Source organism: Lolium rigidum, chromosome 2, assembly GCF_022539505.1.
Source record: "Lolium rigidum isolate FL_2022 chromosome 2, APGP_CSIRO_Lrig_0.1, whole genome shotgun sequence".
In the NCBI taxonomy this organism is placed as follows: domain Eukaryota; kingdom Viridiplantae; phylum Streptophyta; class Magnoliopsida; order Poales; family Poaceae; genus Lolium; species Lolium rigidum.
In genome coordinates, this window is record NC_061509.1 from 4,318,315 (window position 1) to 4,334,110 (window position 15,796).

Consider the following 15,796-nt stretch of genomic DNA (forward strand, 5'->3'; position numbering starts at 1 on the left):
AATACAGAGTCTTTTATTACTAAGTGCTTATGAAATAAAACTGGCTTTATGCTAATGAACCTAGAGCTTAGAACCCCATTAATATAGTTGATAGTGTTTACACTAGTATTAGTTTGCGAGTACTTTAAAGTACTCATGGCTGTGTCCCTCGGCTATTCAAATGGCCAGACTATGAAGAGGAGCAAGCAGTATCAGGATGATGGACAGCATGACGTCTATGATAACTAGGATCGTCTTCTGACGTCAAGCGTTGCCTGTGGAATAGATGGACCTCTACTATGTACTTCCGCTATGTGTTTGTATTTGATCCTTAGAGCAATTGTTGTATTAAGACTGAATCATGTGATCCTTTGATGTAAGACTATTATGGTTTGTAATGAATGATGTGCCGTGATATGAACTTATTATGTCTCGCAAAAACAATCTTCCTGGGATTGCGATGTATGGCATAATAGGCATCTGGACTTAAAAATCCGGGTGTTGACAGTGAAGAGATTAAAGAGAGGAAGAATCAGAAGACATGTGAAAAGAAGCTCCAGAATCCAGAACCCACGAAGTTGTACCTGACTGTGTAGAAGAACCAGCCGCGAAGGCAGCAGTGCCCGTGGAAGTAGAGCCAGAGGAGGCAAGAAGGCGCTGAAGCCTCGCAATATCCTGCTCAGTGAAGCCGCAGGTGACGGACGGTGAAGGTGGAGCACGAGCAAGCACTCCTCGCCGCTTCGATAGCGGCCGACTCAAGGTGACCAGGCCTCCGACGGTGAGTGCGAAACGAGGAGGACGAGGACGACCTCCACCGCGAGAAGGGCGAGCTCCTCCAGCAGCAACATGCACCGGTGTGGATGGAAGCGGCGGTGCAGGGGCAGCCGGAAACCGAGCGGCAAGAACAGAAGGTGTCCCAAGTAGACCAAGCACCACGCGTACGAGTCTCCTCAGCGACGAAGCTCAATCAACACCTCGGAGATAGGAACACGGCCCCGAGCAAACAGCTGGGCATGACGGGGCTCAAACTCCGGACGAAGTCGAGACAGAACTCATGGATCCTCTAAAAATTCATATCCGAACGTACCGTCCGGCAACACCGGCAAGTACCACGCGACATCACCGCGAAGGGAGTCAAGCCGGCGCCGGATCGCCGCACTCGAGTGTAGAACTCATCAACAAGTAGAGTCACCCCGCTGAAGATCATGTTCCCGACGCAAGACGGATAAATACAGTAGAATCCCCGTAAGGTTGGTAGCGCCGACGAAGATGAGACCACATCTCAGCAACAGGTAGCAAGACCCATAAACTCGGAAGCAAACCGTGGATGAACACTCTGAGAAAGAACAAGAGCAGCCCCGGCATCCTCATCACACCACTGAGTAAAAGACGCCAGACTATCCCGATAGGAACCAAGAGCCTCTGAGTAAGCAAGTATCTGCTGCTCATATGCCTCATCAGCAGCAAGCTCGGCAGACTTGGCTGCCTCTTGAGCAGCCTGAGGAGCGTCATCAGCAAGGGCCTGTGGCACTGGCGGTGGTGTAGGAGGCACAGGAGCAGGGGATGCGGCGGACAAGGGACCTCGCCGGTTGAACACCCCACAGCCGAAGACCGCACATGTGGATGCGCATAAAAGTAGCAAACTCCCCATAGTTGGTACCATCAAAGATCACTGGGCACCGAGGAATACTGATATATCCACATGAAGAAAATGCCATCTTCCTTTTTCAGATTTGGCTCTAGCCAGACAGACTCACGCTACTGGCCACGTACAGCAGCGCCTGCAGATGCAGGCCGACCAGAGGCTGGCGGTGCTGGGGCGGATTGGCCGGGGGCCGGAGCAGGTCGGAGGAGGCCGGGCTGGTGCCGGACCGGTAGAGGGCGGGCGGATCGGGGCCAGCTGCGGGCGGATCGGGGCCGGCCCGTGCGGCACGAGGCGGCAGCGGCCTGGGAAGTGCCGGCCCGAGGCAGCCGCGACATGGATGAAGTCGGCATGGGCAGTGGCGGCCGGAGGCGGTGGCAGCTGGAGCGTGGCCGGCAGCCGGAGCATGGCCGGTCGGAGATGGTCCGATGAGATCTTGGAGGAGAAACTCGATTTGGAGCTCAAACCCGACGAAAATGAGGAAAGACTTCAATCCCGACTAGAACAGGAGAGGAAGAAAATGGAGCAGCGGCGGCCGGAAAGATCATCGGCGGCGACGCGGATCGAGCACGGAGTTGCAGCGTGCAAAGAGCTAAACCTAGAGCTCGATATCATGTTGGGAATGAGCAACTAGTATTCACTCGTAGGCCAAAGACCGAGTACATGTACAGGTGATACAATATGTAGGAAAGCCCTCATATACTCGGGAAATATACAAGTAAAGAGGTCTATACATCACTAACATCGTTTTCTATATAAGATACATAAACTATTTCTTATCGCAGGTTATCAACACATTAACATCCATGATGAAGTTTATGAGGCGGTTGGTTGCCACATCGGTGGTTGCAGCGGCGTGCCTATGATTGGTGTGGTCGCTTCCTTTGGATGTAGAATATCTGACCACTAGAAGCATGTCCACCGCTCAAGTCACTAACTTCCACTAATTTTGTTTTTCTTCCTCCACTTGTTCATGTCTTGTTTGATCGAGGCAAAATGTATGAACCTTTTCTCGTGTGTAGATCTTGAGCAGGAGAAGTCAAGATCCTCCGGTTGTGTAGCAAGAAATGCTCTCTGTTCTTTTCTGTCATTTTGTTTTTCAAATAGTAATTTATGTGTAGCATCTCATCTTCCTATAAACATTTGATTGACCGCACATGAATTTGAATAGTCAGAAGCACTCATATGCAGATTCCTTAGGGGATAGTATTGGTATAGTGTGGAGCTGATCTGGACTAGATCAAAGTGGCTAAGTTGGTTACCTTTTTGTAATTCAACACAATGCTGCTTAAGATGGATTGTGTTGCCTTATTGATGCATGTGCTGCTGCCCACTTGTTGAAATATGAATTGAAAATAATTTCTGCCAATATGAATTCCTTCTCTTAATGAGAAATTTGGACTCACTTGTACTGAGATTTCACACTTTTCCTTGTCCATTAGGATTATGTGGCTTGCACTCAAAGTGTGCTATATATATGGATATGTTGGTTCCAATTTTTTCTTGAACGCACTGTAAGTTGTATTTTTTTTGTAAAAGTATGCAAATGTACTTTAAAATCGCACCATTTGATGAACTAAATAAACTGAGCTTTTTTGCATGTGATCTTCATGGCATCATTTCATTTTTGGCCCCTTCTTTCATACCCAAAATCTTCTTGATTGACATGTCTTCTTGCTTTGAATAGCTCATGATACTCATGGCACCAAAAGAGAAAACAGAGTACATGTAACCAAGAGTCAGACAAAAATGACATGTAGAAATCAAAACAATGCAGATTGACCACCAGCTTTTAAACTAAATAATATAGTCCCTTGTGCGTTTAATTTTTTTCTATGTTTATTTTTGAAATTGTAATGGCTGATTTCTACCTCTCAAATACTTTCTAAAGGATTGGGATACATCTTGCCAATGATCCTTCATATTAGCTTTGCATCTGGCTGGCCATCTAGAAAGAACCTCTTATTTTCAATTCTCTTTCCCGCTGTTTCGAACCTTCATTTTATGGCGTAAAAGCTCTATTTTCCCCTTGTATCAATAAAAGAGGTGCATGATTAGACCCAACATGAAGAAAACTTATTAAAAAATAAAAATAACCGATGAAAACTCTATCAAGCACTTCCTTGGTTGTTATTTCATCTTATTTTTACCAACTATTTGCCACCGGACAGTTGGTAAATTGGTGCTTAAACATGCTAAACAGGTACACTTCCGCACCATGCTCAGCCTTGAGGGTTTTCTCTCAGTTATGTAGTATTATAGCGACTCCATCATGCATGATAACGAAAAGATAGGAAATTGAAGCAAGTTAATGTAGCATTCCCTATTATATTGCGTTGATGAATGATTGTTATGTAAAAAACTTGGATCCTTGGGCCCAGGAGGCACTAACCCAACATGTATCTTTAGTTCATAGTAAAATGTACAGAGCTTGATACATAATGTGAACACTATTGTCTGTTGCTACTGGCCTGCTGCTGCTGCCTCCCAGGTCCTAAGATTATAGATCTACTTCAGCATTTGTATTTTTGTGTGTGTGAAGTCTCTTTTGTCAGTGTAGATGTAGAACTATTCACTCATGGGATTTTTTTTTTTACTTTGGATGGTCATGCAACTTCTGCATTATAGTGATGGTAGTCATCTAGCTTCTAATTCTATTGGTACGAAATTGACTTTTGGGTTCTAATTGCTTGTTACTTTTTGGTTCTCAATGTGACTAGTTGGTACTGTTTTGCTTCACGTTAAAATATATAATGTTCATGATAGTGAGTTGAGTTTTGTTATAAATTATAAGCCCCAATTAGAGTTTGCTTATATTCACATGGCTATATTAAAATATTATTATGCCATATTTTTATCACGTACTTTAAGATGTCTTGGCGGAAGCCTAAATCTGCTTTCCATGTGGATGCAGCGTTAGAGAAAGTTCATGTTGGCATGTTTTACATATATGGTAGTACCATTTTTCGGGATTTTTTTCTAAGGATCTCGATCATCAATTTGGGGAGTTCCCGAATAGAGTGGATTGTATCTGGTAGCACCATATATCATTATTGCGATGCTTTATTTCAGCTTGGTTATATGTAGTGTGAAAATCGCATCATGAAAATCTTGTTGCCGTGCAGGTGATGGATAGCTGAGCCGACCTTGTTCAACTCGTGGTACTCGGATCCGGCCGCGAAGGTGGGTACTTGAGCTGGCTGGCCTTTAGTATTCAAGGAGATGCTCAGTTTAATAGTGGTGGTAGTTTTACTGGAGATGACTCATTAGGAATATGTGGGAGCTAATTTGGAAATGCAAAGTTCCAAAAAAACTAGAAATTTTTCTTGGAGATGTGCATCCCTTTGTATGTGACGATTGTAAGAACCTTGTGAAATCTCTTTTGTCGTAAAAAATGGAATATGCTATGATAGCTGCCAGATTCTGTAGTCGTTTAGGTAGGAGAGTTGCAGGTCGAGTGTGTTATTTTTCTGTAGTACTTCCTCCGGCCGGATTTAATTAATGGAGCGTGTTCAATTGATTGTTGCACCCTGGACTGGAACTTGTTTCGTTACAATATCTTGTAATGAATCAAGTGTGTTTCTCATCACAAAAACTGCTTACCAAAACTTTTTACATTATTTTGCTGTGCAATGCTTGTCTCCCTGTGTCAAACTCTAACATGGAATATCACTATCTAGACATACATTGGATGATTGTGATTCTCATACAAGAATACTACTATTATCTTTGCAGGTTGTGAAGAGGTAAATGGTGTGAATGAATGAAGTTTCAGTCTATCACCATCAAATATCGAATATCTCACCTGGTTGCGATGCAGTTTTGCAGCAATATGCATACGTGGTAATTAATTCTAGAGTGCCATGCCATTGCTAAACTCTAAAACTAAAACCCATCACTATAACCGAAACTGAAGCTGTTGGCAACTTTTGAAACTGAAACCGTTCCTTCTACATATTGCTAGATTATCGCCGACAGGAACCTCATTCAAAACAGGTAATCGCATATCTCCAATTAGAAACATCCGATGAAATGTATATATTGTAGCTCCGTCTTGCCGGAGACTGGTCCAACAAAAAAAAAAAAGCTTCGATTCTGCAAAGGAAAAAAGAATCTAATTGCCAGTTTCATACACAGGAAAGGCCCCAGATGCCACGGTAGGTGAATAACTACTGCCTTGGAGAAATGAACCATTGCATGCAACGGCTCCTCGTTTATTTAGAAACAGAAAACCAAGCATTCCATAATTACCATTGCCTGCACCTACCTCAATCACACGATGTTTAGTTTGACGAGATGACATGTCAGCAATCTGCGGCACTGATGCATCTCGGCCATCAGTTCTCTCTCGCATCCACCATAAAACCAAGAAGTTAGACCCAAAGGATAAGACTAAAATTAGGATTGGGATTTCTGCTATATGCTGGACAATTTGGCGAACCAGAAATGATATTGTGTTTAATAATCAAAAGGGTACTAACTTTTTGCAGGTTATTCTTCGAGCTGTGCACTGGATTCAACTTTGGGCTTTCCTTCTTCCGGAGGACCAGCGCAAGGATTTGGTTACTGGGTGCAATCGGCTGTTGGAGGTCACTCAGGACTTCTTTTTCCGGGCTACTGGATGACGACACAGTAATAGGATAGAGTATGGCTAGCCTTGTTTCGTGTCGTTTGTTCCGTTGGTTGATTCATGTTGCAACCATGGCTGACCCATGATTGTAATCTTAATTTCGATTGTACTTTAAACGCTGAATATTTCAATAAAATGGCTGTGTGCATCATTTGATGCAGAGGCCGGGGCTCCCTTTATCTAAAAAAAAAAGAAGTTAGACCCAAAGTAGTACACCCATCATCTTTTTCCCGCCCTAGCGCTCTTTCTTCCCCAAAAATTTAAACTGTATAGAACCTCTACTACCTCTATATATACAGGGGGATGGAGCCTACACGTGCGTCGCGTGTGACTTAGACTTTGACTCTTGCTCGCCGAGGAGATGAGTGGAGTGGAACTGACACTCCGTCGCCGACTTTGATCTCCAGCCAAGTTCGTCATGGATACGCGTTGCCGTCCGCCCGGTAATCCTCCGCTACTGTCTTTTGCTATGTTATCAATCCATCAACCAGTCCAGCAATCGTGAGATCATTTCACCCCATCCTTCCCTTTTCTTAGATTTTCCTTTTAAATCGGGGTTTGGAAGGGAGTCGGGGCCGCGCCGGCTGCCGCCACGGCCTGGATGGAAGTTTAGATCGGCCGGAAAAGACTTGGTAGACAACCCACCACTCAGCAACTATAGATTTTTGTGTAGTGTTTGTATCAGAAACAACATTGAAATTTTAACATGTACAAAGTAAGAATCGAAATACGTCGAGGAATATATTATACAAAGTCATGGCGTAGGGCCGTAGGGATGATGCTCCATGTTCTGCACAAAAGGAACATGCCCTTGCCGTTTCAGATTGCCAATCGAAAATCAGGCGCGCGCTATGATACAGGTCACATGCACGGAGCAATCTTTTTGAGAAACACAGTACAAACGCAGACGCTCACATACACGCGCATACACTCACCCCTATAAACGCACACACGCACACCCTACCCCTATGAGCACCTCCGAAAGACTGAGCTGGCGGATTGGATCTTGAAATTGACGAAGTCACCACAGGCGCCTCGCTGTCGACGGGAACGTCGCCTCCCACTGAATGAATATTCCGCCTTTATGAGACACACAGATGTCAAACCTGGGGTTTGAACTCTGGTGGGCTGGGGATACAACCATCCTCCTAACCACCCAACCTCAATCGTGTGACTCGTGTCAATGCTAGGAGAGAGTTTTACCTGATGTGCTTAAGATATGTAGGAAAGGATCATATTGTGCTCAACAGTCACTGAACCTATGTTTGGCACCTCCATATCAAAGTTGAGGCGGCCAAATGAATATTTCTATCATCTTATTAGTATTACTAAACTGCCCTATTTCTATTAATATTGCTCATATCTTTTTGATTATTTATTATATGCTACTATATACAAACATATATCTGAATCCCCGTTTTTGAAAAATGACAGTATCACGGTATCTGGACATCCAGGTGGAAACCAGGCTAAATCTGTTCAGCGTTGGAGGGATCCTGAAGGAGAGTTTCTGAAAATTAACACTGATTGTTGCTGTAGCGACGGTGCTAATAGTGGTGGCTGTATTTTTAATTTTTTATCGTTAGAGATTCGATGGCGGAAGCTGTCGGAGCGGCGGCCGGGCTTTTAGATCATGTTCAAGATGCCTATCATGCTGAAGCGGAAGCCTGCAGTTGGTTCAGGGTTGAGGCATATCGAGATTTTAGCCTGAAGAACAAGCAAGATCACAAGTCCAGTCATCTGAAAAACTTAACCCGTTTTACTGCTGAACAATACATTTTCATTACTTGCGTATATATTTGTACCAAAAACAACATTGACAATTTGAAAAATACAAAGAAATAATTAAAATACGTTTAGGCGTATAATATACAAAATCATCGCGTAGGCGTGATGTTCTGGCTGGACAAAAGAAATATGCACTTGCCTTTTCAGACTGCAAAGCAAAACGATCCACCGTGGAAGCTAGCTTCTACCTTTCATACTTCCAGCGATGAATGAAAGCAATTGTCCCATGCACGACATAGGGTTCCTAATTTTCCTAACTTTGTGCAGAACCGTTGAAGCCAAATTGCGTACTTAAGCCCTATTTGACAATTCGTTCACCACATGAACTGCACACACTAATTCACCAAGCAAGGGACTTCATGATTCATTAATAATGTTGTCAGAGTATGCAGCAGTTAGCCCAAAGTTGATGCTAATCAAATTAATTAATACCGGCTAGTAAAAAAAGCAACTGGAATACTTCGCCGCCCAAATTAGGGGTGCAGAATTTGATCACTAGGATTCAGATTCTAGTGGCACCCACATACTGTACCTACTTCTGCATGTTTAAAAGTGAACAAGAGTATGAAGAAAAGTAGACATGAAACAACATATCCTCGTACTACAAGAAGAAACAATTAACTGAATTAAATGCATAGATAGTAAGAGATCACCGCCCAAATGATGAATGTACTTGTAAGATTATGAGGTTCACAAAATCACCCAGAAGGAAGTTTAAAAATGTTAATTCTACGTAAGTTTGACCTCTTTTCTAAACCAAAGCAGCGCAACATCAGCCTGATTGAACTTCTGGCTCCTTGCTTTTCACCCCTGACCCTCCACCCAAACCTCCAAATCCCAAACCAAGCAGTGAAGGAATAATCTCAAGCACATTCTGAAAATTCCCCAACCATGCAAGGGGTGTATGGAAATGATTCATATATGCCGTTTGAATGTCCGTGATAATAATCCTTTGGGCGTAGTTTTCCCAGGTACTGAACTTTCGAGCTATTAAGATGATAAGCCACTCCTTTAAATGATGATAACTCTAAGAAAAGAATCTCTTTATAGGGGTGAAATCCAAGGATAGAAACATAGCTGTAGAAATCTTCGTAATCATCTTCAATATTCAAAATATTATCATCTTCAGAGTTCCATTCCCAATTCTCATCTACAAGCATTTTATTGGTTCCACCTTCATCATTATCATCGCCATATAAGAACCAACTTTTTTCTATTCCCTTAGGCTGGTCCAAATATATCGTTGAACAAGGACTAAGATCAATGTGATGCTTTAGCTCCCAAGACATATGACCACCTGAATCGTTGAGAATCCAAACCCGAAGTTGATATTCATCCTGCTGAATTGTTGCAAAGTAAACCCCCTTTTCCGATTTCCCAAGATAAGGTTCTGCATGTTTGCTTTCCTCGATATCTATTGGCGTTTTGACTAGTTGGTACTTTTCATCTTGTAATAACAACCTGCGAAAAAATAATACGTGTAAGACCATTTTCAGAGCTAGATATGAAGCAATGTTTGTGCAGAAACATTGCCATGTGTAAGCCAGTACTAATACTAGAATTCAGAAGGGATGTTTGCATAAGCCTTTGCGATGCATATACCTCACAACAAATGCGCCACGACAATGAATGTAGAGTGCTCCTTCCCAGTACACACCGTAGCGCCACCTCGGCCCCCAGCTTGTTGGCTTCAACCTATCTAGTCGCACGGAGGCCAGTGTCTCCAAAGCATCGCCTTCGCGGACAAACGGTCTCTTTTGCCACTGTTTTGTACGAGAAGAGAACACGTCTAGCATCCATGAGGATGGTGGCCATTCCACCAAGTCATCTGGATCCTCTTGCTTGCCACTACACTCGATTGGTGACGGCACAGATATCGCTGGTATGTCGTCCTCCTCTTCAATGGTATGCTCCATTGAAAATTCTGATGGTCCATCTTCGCACTCCGCTTCAAAGTCATGAAGTGCCGAAGCATCCTCCAGCAACGAGAACAACTCAAGGAGGCAATATGGTTCTTGACTTGGCATTTTAGGCTTCGAGAAAGGCTTCTTGTCGGGCACATGTTCGACCGGGATAACTTTGTTGGGCACCATTGGAATCGCAAACACTTGATAGTGCGGCGAGACTGCAGGATCAAAGGCGAGGTATGTGTTGTAGTTGCTTGCATCAAGGCGGGGTAGACGCTCCCACCGTCTGGTGGCGGGGTTAACCACGCAGTACTCCCAATCAGTACCGTAGATAAGGAGGCCGTTGCAGTGATCCACGATTGGCTTGAAGTGTGTGTTGTACCCAGGCAAGAAGCCAAGGTCGCCGTTGATGGCGGGCCGCTTCGTGGTGGGGCGGGCGAAGAAGCGTGGGCGCTCGTAGTCGATGTAGTTGACGAACAGACCGCGCACCGAGCTCGGGAGGATGTGCGGGCGCATCAGACCATGGGCGTCGACGACGGCGCACCACGCCTTGCGCACGCAGCGGGAGGCGGCGAGGTCGCAGGGCTCGAGGCGGCGGAGGATGTTGGCGAGCGCGTCGTCGGGCAGGCTTCCGTCGGATCCATCCCCACGTGTACGGAGGCGAAGATCGACGAGAAACGGCGGCGGAGCATTGGGCAGCTGACCTACTCGTGCGCGGTCAAGTGGCCCATGTAGGCCAGGATGCCAGCCGGTCCAAACTAAGCACCGCACAGACACAACCGGGCCTGATTAAAATCGGCCACCGGTTGGCACTCCAACTTATCTCACAATAAAAAAAAAAGGGTTGATACTCTAACTGTGCAGCAGACATGGCGGCAGACAGGCGGGCTCTACATGGCCGGTAGGAGCGGCACCGGCAGACCTCACGGGTCGGAACCCGCGGAGTCTGAGGAGCGAAGCAATTGATATGAGGAAAAAAAAACGTAGCAAGGAGTGCGATTCGCGCGCGCGGAGGAAGCAGAAAAGTCTCGATTGTTGAGGCGTTGACTACCAAGCGAATTGAGGCACGGTTGGCTTGATTTTCTTTTCCCTCCGCACACATACATCTGCACTTGAACGAACGCCGGCGGAACCAATCAATTGATGTATCCAGAAAATAAACAAAAAACGTATCGCTTCTTCCTTTTCACGAGAAACCAAAACGTAGCATTAATTAGCTAGACGCATCCTTTTCTTTCTCGAAACGAGCAAAAGAAGCGTGCGCTTAAAATCCGATCCATGAATTACTTCGGGAAAAGGAAAACGTGTCGATACAAGAAAAAGAGTCGCCTCCTTTTTTATCTACTACGGAGTACCTCTTCGATTCCCACGATCGACCATAATTCCAAAACAAAGACGAATCGATTCCCACGCCATCTTCCTTTTACCGATTATAATGTTCCACAAAAGATATGCATATTTCCATACTTTTGGGAGCCCAATAAGCCAGAAACAAGCGAAAACACGAGCGCACTTCATATTCACATTCGACATTCAATACTACTCCCTCAGTCCCACCCCAAGTCTCTCAGTTTTATCAAAACTTTTTTCTAATTACGGATTATCTACAACTAAAATGTGCTGTATTTACGTAAAACTATGTGACTTACTCTTGGACGGATGTAATACTTCCATTCCAACAAAAGATTTATCTACATCTCAATGCATGTATCTAGAAACTGTTTAATGTAACACATACATCTAAATTAACACAAATCTTCAACAAACCCCTTTTTAACGACAAAGGGAGTACCAAATTGGTACTACTACCAATCACAGCCACTACATCTCTGCATACAGAATATCAAGGTCTCTAGTGTACATGCAAAGATATAGTCACCAAGACAAACAAAAAAAACAACCGTATAATCATATGAGCTTATCACATGGGAAACAACAAAACAGCTTTCCTTCCTTCCTCTTCCTATGCATACCTCCTCGAGATGCTAACAACTCAAGACAAACAGCGATCAAGACTTGGCAGCCCACAAAAGTGAACTCCAACGGGTACAGCCTTGCAATCTCTTGTTTGATCCAACCAACGGGGTGTTGACAAGGTCCTGCGACAGCCAGCCGGTTCATCTTCGCCTCAACCCATGCTGCTCGTGGACGAATATGCTCTTCTCTTTGGGGCAAACAAAGCACTGTCAGCCCTGCACTGGGCATGTACATAGGTACTAATTGCTACACAAGGATAACCAGCTCAACCTGTTCCACAACACATACACAGGAGAATGATTTTGTCCAAAATATATGCACACACAGATGGTAACGACACCCAGATCATGCCAAGAGCTAGCAATGAATTCAAACACTCCCTAATCCTAAACATCACACAAAAAGTTAACTAGAACATCCTTTATTGATGCAATGACCAAAGGCTAGAAATCGTGCCACTGGAACCTAAACAACCAGGTCAACGTCTTGACTGCCAGACCACAATACAGCCACAGCGAAGATAACAGCACACGTGGGAGCCGGACATAAAAGGGGCTTAACCAGTACCTCACCAGGGAGGTTGTACCCGACGCCAACCATAACCTGCCAACACGGTGACAGCACGAGAGCCAATGAGCTAGTCAGAGCAACGGGTCACGCCCATTGCTTCGCGTCAGGCGTCGCAGCTATGCTCGGTCACCTCCACTGATGTATCTCCCATCTGCCAAGGTAAAATCGCCACATTTTCAGTTGCTAGAAAACAATAGCACAAGGCAACATGTTTGGACAATCAAGTTCCTAATTCTGGAATATCAGTGCACAAAAAGGTTCCGATGCTAGCATAAAATTGCATAAGGTAACAATGTCGTAGCAGTGGCACAAGAGACACTAAAATATCAAAGTGACTAGCATGAACATGGACATGTACAGTGTACAAGACAAGGCAATGAATTGATTTATAGCAAATTATCACCACCTGCAGGAAAATTAAGGAAGGATCAACTAGCGGTCCCCAGCACGATCCTTGGCTTTTGTAAAATAAGGACACAACATACAGAACTCATAGTCCAGGTAATCAATTTAAATGCCAGAACATGCGTTCCTTGAAACAAACAAGGCAGTGAGTATGTTACAATTCCATACTGGTTGATGGACAGAAGACCACAAGAACAAAAAAAAAAGGAACTAATATGAGCATGCTGATGGAGATCGGACTGTGATTTGATTTATAGTATATTGTAAAAAAACAACCTACAGGAAAAGAAAAAATGGCTAAAGGTCTGAGCAAGATTTAGGGCTATGGTAAACAAAATCCCAAGGACACACACGCCCACAGACCTTGCCCATCAGCAAAATAATGGAAGAAAAACCCAGATCCATGCCTTGTACCTTTCAGAGCAGCTAGATGAAGAGCAGTGGGCCTCTTCACTTCCCTGATAAAGATCAGCACTATGGTCATGAAGAAGGCAGGTTGCCGCCAGACACGGCGTGCTCCAAGAGCGCCTTCTTGCCTGGCATGCATACGAACCTGTAAAAATCGAGTTGAAATCAGTGGCTTAAATATCATTTCAGTAGGTACATATACAGGAAGAAGTAGGGAGCAAGCAATCGATTCGAACACGGCTAAAAATAATGAACAGGAACCATGCTTAGTATAGGTAGAATAGCAATCTGAAGTCTAGACACAAGATGGCTAGAAGTCAGTAGTGGGCATTTGCATGTTTTGTTACATGTAGAATATACCCAAGAACATATAGGACGTCCACGAATGTTTTCCTTCAGAATTCAAGAAGTGCAACTAATAAGACAAAAGCTAATTACCAGAAAGACAAATGATGTTATCCTAGTATGCTTAGTGCAGTAGCTTCTAACATGTAACTAAATATAATGAAGAAGCTCACTTGACGTCTCACAGTCCCTGCAAACAAGAAGCAATATAGGTCACTACTTCTTCATGCTCAGGTTCTTTTCGAACCATCTAAGCCCAAGCAGGTTGCTGAAATATTGCCAATTCATTTGGCACTGTTGAGTATGCTACAGAGAAAGGAAAGAGGCAATTTTCTGTAGCATATCAGACCATACATGGTAATTGCGTAGATAATGCTGCTAAACATGACTCTAATGGAGACCTAGTACTGATTAAGCCGCAGCTGTTAAACATGATGACTTTAATTAAGGCTAATGCTAAACAGGACTGTAATGCGGAAGAACAAAGCAAAAAAAAAAAAAGACCTTTGGATGCGACGAGGTCCTGTACGGCAGCGTTGAGGTAGCAGCGGTGGTGCTTGTGGGCGGCCTCCTGGACGACGTGGACGCCACCTGCAGCCGGTATCTTCAGCGGCGGAGTAGGCCGGTGAGCAGCGGCGGCAGGAGTCGGCAGCCAAGGCGGAATCCAGCGAAGAACGTCCCCGTTCCCCTACTCCGAGGAGACGGCCTCCTTGCAGCGCGTCACGGACGACGGCCCTCTGTGGCTCGCGTCGGCGAGCTCGACGGAGCCGCGCGCATGGGTGCACGCGCGCGCCGGCGAGCAGGCCGGCAGCGACGCCATGGTCTGGGCTGCACGTGCACCGCCTCTCTCGTAGCCGACGCTGGAGCGCCGGTGGCCGATCTGACGCCGGACGGGAGGACGGAAGGAAGTGAGGGAGGGAGGAGGGGGTGGCCAGAGCTGGCGTAGACAGGGCGGCGCCAGAAGTAACGACGGGAGGAGCAGCGGCGCCGGCCGATTGGAATCGGGGAGGGGAGAGGCCGAGAGGGCAAATGGGAATGGTTTTGTTCGGGCCGACCACACAGAATGGACCTCTCGCGGCCCACGAATCCTTCTGCCTGACATATTCTTTTTCATTTTCTTCTTCTGCGGTAAGTCTGGGTTATATACGTTTTCCCGCTCGTTTCCATACGATTTGCATACCTTTGAAATTTCCCTTTGGCGCTAGTACATGGTGTGTGTATATACGTATTATCAAAAGGGTCGATGTGTAGCATCCATAAAGTCAAGCATCATCTTTTAGTATTTGTCGTGAGTAGTCACGACCCATGCAACATGTATGTGCCATGCACTTGTATATCCTCGTTACACTTGCTTAGAAGCGCTAACGAATCGAAGCCCAACAATGATGATCAGTAGTTCAATACGATGACAATAGACGAGCATGTGGCACCGCCTATTGCATGGGGTCCTAATATGGGTGTATGAGGGTGGTGTAGAGATTAAGAGCCAATTCACAACTATGAAGTCGCAACTCTTTCTCGAAGAGGGCTATACTGCAAGAAGACACTCAACTTATCACTAGACAGGGATGGGCCCACTTCAATTCAAGGGTCTTCAGATGAATACCCAAACATTTGGAAAAATATACTGATATATGAATGTTCTATGAAATATATGGAAAATAAAACTTTCCAATTTTGACATGAATGGTGAAGTAGTTCTAATAGTTTAGATGGGACCTTTTATTTATTGGGTTCTGAGTTCAAGCCCCATGTAAAGCATTTTATTCCTTATATTTTAGATAGCTTTGTTTTCATGTATTTGTTGTTATAGAAAACTCATAGTGTTTGTTCTACTCTTACATTTTTAAGCCAACTCCAATAATTAGAAATTTGTAAGAATTTACATACTCGATGCATGCATATGTTTCTCAAGATCCTATCGACGGCAAGAAGAGGGCTATACTGCAAGAAGACACTCGACTTATCACTAGAATGAATAAGCCTATCGACGGCGTGTAAAAATAGGCATCAGCGGTGTGTGTACGGCATGCTGCTAGTATCTTGATGATGGTAAACGTCATTGGCGGTGTGGCAGTTACAACGCCGCTGGTAACGACAATACTGGCAGCGCATTGACATACCACGCTGCCGATACATATTACA

General features: G+C 44.7%; 1 long non-coding RNA gene across 1 annotated transcript; it reads right to left on the reverse strand.

The window, feature by feature from the left end:
* Positions 1 to 12,254: 12,254 nt before the first annotated feature.
* LOC124685861 lies at positions 12,255 to 13,617 on the reverse strand. Its single transcript, XR_006997638.1, has 2 exons — positions 13,313 to 13,617; positions 12,255 to 12,644 (listed from the first exon to the last, which is right to left on the reverse strand). It is a non-coding gene; the product is annotated as an uncharacterized LOC124685861 (long non-coding RNA).
* Positions 13,618 to 15,796: the final 2,179 nt, after the last annotated feature.